An 8,621-nucleotide genomic window follows, 5' to 3' on the forward strand; every position below is an offset into this window, starting at 1 on the left:
ATCATAGATGAAATATATTACCTGCAAGTATTCTTGCTGAAGTTGCTTGATCATGCTCTTCCTTGCTTGATCCTCACTTTCCTTCCTTTCCTTTTTGTTGCTTTTCCTTCCTTACCCCAAGGCTAGAGTGCTCCAAGAAAACTCTAATTGTCCAAGAGAGAGAGAGAGAGAGAGAGAGAGAGAGAGAGAGAGAGAGAGAATATTGAGAGAGCTCCAAAACTGAACTGACAAAAGGTACCAACTAATCCTGAGAAGCCTTTTTATCAATTAGGCTTTTATTTTCTTCATTTTCCATTATTTTCCTTCAATTTCCTCATCACATGCAACCTGTGACCTTTCACCTTCCTTTTCTCCTATTTTCCTTTATTTTCATAAATAAATGTGCCAAAAATACTTTTTTTCCTTTTTAATGCCTTAGCCATTTCCTTTGCCAATTTCCCTTAGCCATAAACACATCCAGTGATGCCCACTAGGATATATCTGCCCAACATTCAACTTGGAATAAGTGTCGCTTAATCATGGTTGTATTTTTCCTTTATTAACTTTCATTACATGAACTTTTAACCAGGGGTTGTTACATAGAGAATATGTGTAAATAGAGAAGGTTAGAATCATTGGAGATTGTTTAATGGGTTGTAGATTCACAATATTAGTATTCACTCATTTCACCATAAGTAGATGAGGAAATAAGTATGTTTAAGATGTGCCCACCTTTGGTTGGTTATCAATCCCATTTCCACAAATCTAAAATGTCACATTTCAATAATAATTTTTGCCAACAATATCAACAATCCAATTAGATTCCAACATGCTAAGATTCAAGCCCTCAATAAATTTTCAATAATAAACCTTTCATTCATAGTTTTAGAAATAACATAATCAATATTTTGAAAACATCTAATTATAAACGGTCGCTAGCATGGGAGATTGGATGGCACGGTCTCACAGCTCTGAAACCCTGGATGAGAAGGGTTAGGGATTCCCTCATCTTTTTCGTTGCAGTCACCTTTTATTCTCTCACCCTTGCTGCACCGCTATCACCGCTACGGTTGACATCCTAACCATTATCTCCTATGTTGTCATCCTGCTACCCTACTTTCTCACGATGTCGTTGTTGCTGTCTACAGAATGTCGGCAATGGATGTCGACGTGCTTGACTATTTGGAGGATCCAAACCCCGAAGGGTCCATCTGGACAAGTCCCAAGTCTACGTCGGAGCAGACAGATAACAGACCTCTGGGCACAGTATCTCCAACTTCGCAGGATTACTCTCACTGTCGTTTCGACCCGGGACCCTCCTCGCACCCCATTCTATCTGCCGACTTCTCCATTGGAACACCGGGTCTCGAGTGCCCTCCCCTCTCACTGGAAACCCTAAAATATCTCATTTCTTGCATACCTTTGTCCCCTACCTTTGACTTCGTGCCTTTGTACACCCCCCATCTGACTCCCCCTTCCATAAACCCTCACGCGGCCGGACAAGACTCTGTTTTCGCCTCCCCTCTGCATGCGGTCGTTTAACACTTCCCGCCTCATTCCTTGGCTACTCTTGGCCTCTATTCATCCCCATATGGGTGTTTTGATACTCCTATTGTTAAAGCTTGCTCCAGAACCCCTCTATCTCGGCGGCATGCATCGGGCTCACAGGACCCTCTTCGGGAACATCCCACTTCTCCGTGGACCGGAAAAGATAAGAAACAGAAGTGTGTCAAGGCCACTCGAAAGCAATTGGAGATCAGCTTTGGGGTGGGTGTGTGCATGGGGGAGGTGGTGGACACAAATAACTTGGTGCTGGTTGGTAGGGTTCGAGGACGTGCCTACACTGCTTGCAGATTACGACAATGGGTCATGGAAATTTTGGGGCATATACTTACAGAACTCCCAATTGTAACCACTTTGGCTCGAGGGTAGTTCGCTCTGAGTTTTTCAAGAGAGGAACAAAAAACATGGGTCCTATCGTGATATTGGCATATTGAGATGGCTCCCGTCCTACTAAAGCGCTGGAACCCTTTATTCGACCCTGAGTGCGAACAATTGGGAGCTGGACCAATTTGGGTCAGGTTACCGGCCTCCCCCTACATTTCTGGTCTAAGGATGTTTTTACACGCATCGGGAATGTTCTTGGAACATATCTAGATTTTGAAAAGTCATATGAATCAACCGGTAACAAGACCATGGCTTGAATATTGGTTTATTTGGATATCAAAGAAGGATTGGAGGAACATATTACTTTGCACTGGCAAAGATTCACATGAATTCAGCTCTTGGACTATGAAGGCATGCCCTTCCGCTGCTGGAGGTGTCATAAAGTGGGGCATCTATTCAAGGAATGCCCATTCGTTAAACCTGTCGTCTCCCCTACCAAAGCTCTGGAAGCAGCTTCCACGGGAGAAGCATCTACTGCAGAAGAGCCGACTTCACGATCTCAAGGGACGCGTCACACTATTTGCGAAGATGCTCAGGTCCCTATTTTGATTTCTCCCAGGCCTCCTTCACCACCTATGACGAGATCCTGGGCTGCAGTCACGGCTGCTTGATCATCGAGTACTTCTTCTCCCCTCTTCTCTGCATCTCCTATTAATTCTACTGTTTCTATTATGCATCATCATGTTGCATTTTCATCCATCCCCGACATCACATCGTCCCTACTTTCATGCCCTCTGGACTTGAACCCTCCAATTATATCCACCACTCTGCCTTCCATACCTGATATTCTCTCCGACCCACCCCCAGAGATTCCTACTTCCTCTGGGCATTCACACTCATACAATCTCCAGTCTAGGGCATCCCTTCCACCCGATCTATCTAGGATTGGGCTGATTTCCCCTCCTAAATCCTCCAAGTCCACCAAAGGTAGACATTCCTTCATCTCCAAGGCAATCATCCAGGCTGGGGTGGATGTGGCTTTGGGAAGGAAATCCACACTCGAGAGGGTTCTTAGAGCATCGAATACCCTTAATCAGTTTCTATCATGAAATGGTTATCTTTTAATTGCAGGGGCCTGACAAGCCCTGTGAAAAAATATGCCCTTAGAAGGTTGTTGGAATCTGAGACCATCGATATCATTTATCTTCAAGAAACCCTGGCCAATGCTGACTTGATCATCCCCATTCTTCATTCCCTGAAGTCGGGCTAGACTTTCCATGCTCATGATGCCATCAGAATATATGGAGGTATTGCCTTAGGTATCAATCCATGCACCATTAAGATTATCTCCACCTGGGGTGGAGCTGGGTTTATTGGAATGGACATTTTCTCCTCCAAATTAGGGATGGAGATCAGAATATTAAATATCTACGCCCCCTATCTCAACTGGGTTGATTTTTGGACTCATCTGCTCAACTTATCCCTTGTAAATTCTAACAATCTTATCCTAGGAGGGGATTTGAATTTCTCTATTGGATATGGGGAATCCTAGGGCAATAATGACCATATTGATCCACTTTCGAACATCATGTCTCACCTCATGGAGAAGCACCAATTGATTGATATCGCCATGCACAAATTGATGCCTACTTGGCGTAATCGAAAAACTGGAGATGCTACATTAACCAGGTGATTAGATCACTTTCTCATAAAGGGACATTTGATTCAGGCTCTTCCTAATTATCGTCAGTGGGTTGGAATGGGTGGAATCTATGACCACACTCCTATCCTCCTTGAGCTCTTTGGGCCCGTTCCTAAGCCTAGGGCTCCCTTCAAATTCAATTCCTCTTGGTTAATGAACCTTGACTACATCAATTTGGTCATGGATTTCTGGCATACCCACCCTCCATCCAGGGGGATATCTATAGCAGAGGGCTTCTGTCAGAATTTACTCGAGATCAAGAGCCTTACTATTAAATGGGCCAAGGAAAAAAGGGACCGGGATGAATTAGCCCTCTCTACCATTGAACAACAGATGGCGAATCTGTTAGATGAGCATGGAAGAGGGTTTATATTGGATGATGCTAAAACTCACCTCACTAACTTAGAGTTGTTGGTGCACTAAGATGACTATTAAAAGCAACCTTAATACCTACATTAGTTATCAAACCAGGGTAAGTCTGTTTATTTTAAGAGTGTTCAACATTGTCTATGTAAGTGAATTCAAAGGCTAATTCATAATGAAATGATTTAGAATCGTTGCAATGATTAATATCTAATTCTCGAAGTTCAATCCAAAACAAATCTAAAGGAAAATCTTAAAGAATTTGCAAATCTATCTTAATCTATTGTGCAGAAAACTGAATCTGAATGCAAGTAAAAAGAATCACTCTTAGTAGATTGACTAGTATCAACAATAATTGATTCAGCAAGAAAGAAAGCTACAACAAATGAACAACAAGAAACTATTCAAACTTTTAACTGAAAGCAATCAACTGTAAACTCAAGATCTCTGATAACACTTCTTCAAAATGAACAACAATCAAATACTTAAACTAATATGATAAATTCATCAAAGATTAACACACAGCTGTAAATATAGCAAGATCTAGATTCTAGTTTGAATGGCAAAGGTAAATCGTAACAACCAATACTTACAAGAATCAGAATAATTCTAGTTTCATGAAATAACAGGAATAAACAATTACAAGAGTAAATAGAAATAAGTATGGCACAATTAAAGCAGTAAATCTCCTATCGACCAGGCCCAGAGTCTCCAAAAGTCACTGTCGAAATATACTCAGAATGCGATTACAAGTCAAACACGGTATTTCTCATTAAACTCAATAAAGATACATCATCACCGTAGTGAGAATACTCTATGTCAAAAGTGAATAGTTACAATCTCTCAATTCCTCACTAGCTTAACTTAGTTACATTCTACTTCGCCCATCGACTTTATATAATTAATGAGATATAAATGGATAGGAGCGAATCCTGAGGATCAGGAGATCTTGAGGACGATTCTCCTAGTCTTACGCTATCCTTCATGAGCGAGACATTTGTCCTTTTCCTTTTCTTGGTCACTGTTGTTCCATCATTTGAACATCAATTGTTCAATTCATATTCCTGCATATAAAAATAGCGAAAGTTACCTTTAATGCCCAAAATTACCCAATTCATTAATGATTGATTTTATCTAGCTTCTACAATCGTTTCTTCTAAATTATTTTCTAAAATGAAGATAAAATTAAAGATTAATTAAGCTAAGATGAGGATAAAACATACCTTTTCCATGGCCCAACATACTCCCCTGCTTACCTTATTGCATGTCCTCATGCAATCAGATGATTGAGGTGCAGTTGTATCAAAGAATAGGCAGGATAAAATTCTTCTTTATATAGCCTGAAACCATTTTTTTGTTTTAAGTATTGCAAAATCCTGGTTTATATGGTAATCTCGCAAATCATAATCATAGTAATACCCTTCAGGGGGGTACCAGATAATAGGACATCTGTAACGGCATCCTATCCAGGTAGGAGCCATGCCTAGGACCATATTGTTGTACCTGTTTAGGCGAGCAACAACTGCTTTAAAGTTTCTGTACCCAAATGGCTCCTGGTTCTTGACATTGTTAGTGGAGGCTTCCCATCTTTGCCTTGCTACCAACAAAGCTTCCTCCTTAATGTCCTGAAAGTATTCTCTTCCTGCCTGTATAATATATGTATGGAGTGGTCCCAATTTAGCCACAGCCTCCTTTTGTTGCATAAACCTTTTATGTTGGACCGAAAGATGTAAGGGTTTCGTGGGTTCTCCTCTGACCCACAAATCTATACCTTGTTCCCTTTTCTGAAAAGTGTTATAGGCTTTAGCCCATTTAACATGATTGGTAGCAAAAGGGAGGAAAGTTTGGAATTGAATGTCCCCAATGAAGGGGCTAGGATTACTATCCAGTTCATCCTCCAAGAAGAAATTGTGCAGGTATAATTCGCATAGAAGGCATTGTAATTTCTCATTTTGTTCCCTAAACCATTGGACAAAGTCTGGAGTGGTCATGAATTCTGCTGACTTACCTACCCTGACAGCTTTAACTTTCAGCAATAGGTAGCTTTCTAACAAGAATAGCGCATAATTAGTGGCAGGTGACCGGCAAGACAAAGCATCAGAGTAAAGAGAAAAAATAGTTTCAATTTTTTCCTTGGCCTTCTGAAGCTTGGCTTGTGCTTTCTCTAATTTCTTCTGCTCATCTTTGAAGCTAGAAAAAGTCTCGTCTTCTGTTGCAGTAAGTTCATCGAATTTCTTCTGCAACTCCTGGTGTACCTGTAACAGTACTACTTCTTCCTTATGTTGAGCCAACTCCTATTGGGTCTTTGTTAATTCATTCTGCAATTTCATGTTAACAGTTTCCCTTACCAGAGGAACATAGTGAGGGGTTTCCTCTATTTGAGTTTCACTATCATATGTTATCACTAAATCAGTTTGAACAACAGCTTCAGCTGTTTCTTGGGACATACAACAATCTTCTTGGGCATTCTCCTCAAAATCAGTTTGAACAACAACTTCGACTATTTCCTAGGGCATACAATAGTCTGCTTGGGCATTCTCCTCAGAATTGGTTTGGAAAGCAACATCTGTAGGAAAGTCCATTTGGGTCTCCATTGAGCAAACACAAGGACTTTCAGTCTGAGTCCCAATATTCGCGAAAGGACATTGTTCTGTTTGGGTCCCGATTGAACAAACACAAGGACTTTCAGTCTGAGTCTCAATATCCTCCAAAGAACAATGTTATGTTTGGGTCCCTATAGTTTCCAATTCCACTTTCAGTTTCCGAGCCTTAACTGCTTCTTTTAACCACTCTCTCAATTGTTTGACTTTTTCTTTTGTTTCTTGTATTTCTTAATCAGCTTCCTCAATATGTCCTTGTACGATTTTTTCTTCGAGGGGTTTCTGATTGGAGCTGGCACAGTCGTATTTATTTCGGGTTCATGAAGATCTATGCCAATATCAGGGTTATGTTCCAATGGAACAGTATCTTCTGATTGATTCTCGTCTTCAAGGTCTTCTTCTACATGGGCTTCTTTCTCAGGGGATTCCAATGGAACAGTATCTCATAAGTGATTTTTGTCTTCAAGGTCTTTTTCTGTATGGGCTTCTTTCTAAGGAACAATATCTCCTGATTGGTTTCTGTCCTCAAGGTCTTCTTCTGCATGGGCCTCTTTCTCAGGGGACTCCATTACAACAATATCCCCTGGTTGATTTTCATCACCAAGGATTTCTTTTGCATGGGCCTCTTTCTCAAGGGACTCATTCATAGAGGGAACTGATTCCCTCTGATCCTCCAAATTATTAGAAGATGGAAAAGTTTCAGTATGGACAGAACTGCCGACAGAGGCGGACTGGTTAAGGGAATGATTTTTCCCTTCAGAGTTTCCAGATGGATCCTTTTCTTCACAGTATGTACCCATATTCTCCAATACTTGAGTCATTTCTTCCTCATATTCCTACAGAAAATCATCTTGCGGGCTTGGAGAGGGCATATGAGATGACCCTTCTTCTTTTGTTGGAATTGGGGTGCACTACTATGATTTTATCCTTGTAGAATGCCTACGTTTCGCTGGGCTAGAGGCCAAAGAAGTATTCCTTCTTTTTCTTGCCCTTTTTGGACCTGTTACCTTTACTCTTTGTTGTTCAGTATCTGTGTCATCCATGTTTCTATCATCTATCCCTGTCTGTGCATCTGGGTTTCCTTCTAGTGGGGTTAAGGAAGGATTTACAAAGTTATCCCAAGTTAATTATTGTTGGGCCAATCCATGAATAATGATTAACTTAATTAGACTGATAACAGAATGTGGGTCTTTAGCCTTCCTAACCCAACTAGCAATATCATGCAATAAGGAATTTAAATAGATTGGAAAATTAATCATAATTTTCTACTTCAGAATAGCTAACAGTTTGAGTTGTCGAGGTTTTACCACATCTTGACGTCCATCACAAGTGATGTACCTCTAAACAATGGTCATCAATTCCTCACATGGTTTCTTTAAAGATGTGGGGTGAATCCCTTTTCCTTTGCATACCAATTGTTCATCTGGGTCTTGGAATACCGCAACTATGCCTTGGAGGAGAACATGCTTATCAGTCCATCTTGTGCCTTCTGCTAGAAGTCCAGAGACTTCAGCTATAACTGCTTTAGAAACTATTATATTTCTACCCTTCACCGTCGTGCATCCATCCTGTAGATTTTGCAAGAATTCAAGTGATATTTCATCATGGGATCCCTGTAACTTGGCCAGGTACTGAAGCCATTCGATGCGCTCAAGAATTTCGTGAGCCTATTCTGATACTCAGAGTACTGTAGGTTCACTACGGATAGCTTTTCCTCCCATGGTTGTTGTTTCTCAGTAGCTGGTTCACTTCGCACTTTTGCATGTGCTTCCTCACAAATTCTTAGTTTGGAACAACACAATAAACCATATACAAAATGTTAAAGCTATTAAAAGAGCAATGACATCGATTTAAAGTTGTTATTAAAAGGCGATGATGTTGTTTGTCACATCTGCATTTTTTGGCACACTTAATAATTAATTCACATGCTATCCATAATGCCTACATTCCCCCCTCCACGACCATAAAGCATGGGAAAAATGGAAAGGGCATTGGGGATTCATAAATACAACCGGACAACAATCAGAGTGGCATAAATACAGCAGCAAATGGTCAGACCAGTACAGGTCGCAAAGATTTGAAATGACCGC

This window comes from Pinus tabuliformis, chromosome 1_2 (genome assembly GCF_031772625.1).
Source record: "Pinus tabuliformis cultivar Carrire ecotype Pingquan chromosome 1_2, CPIR1, whole genome shotgun sequence".
NCBI lineage: Eukaryota > Viridiplantae > Streptophyta > Pinopsida > Pinales > Pinaceae > Pinus > Pinus tabuliformis.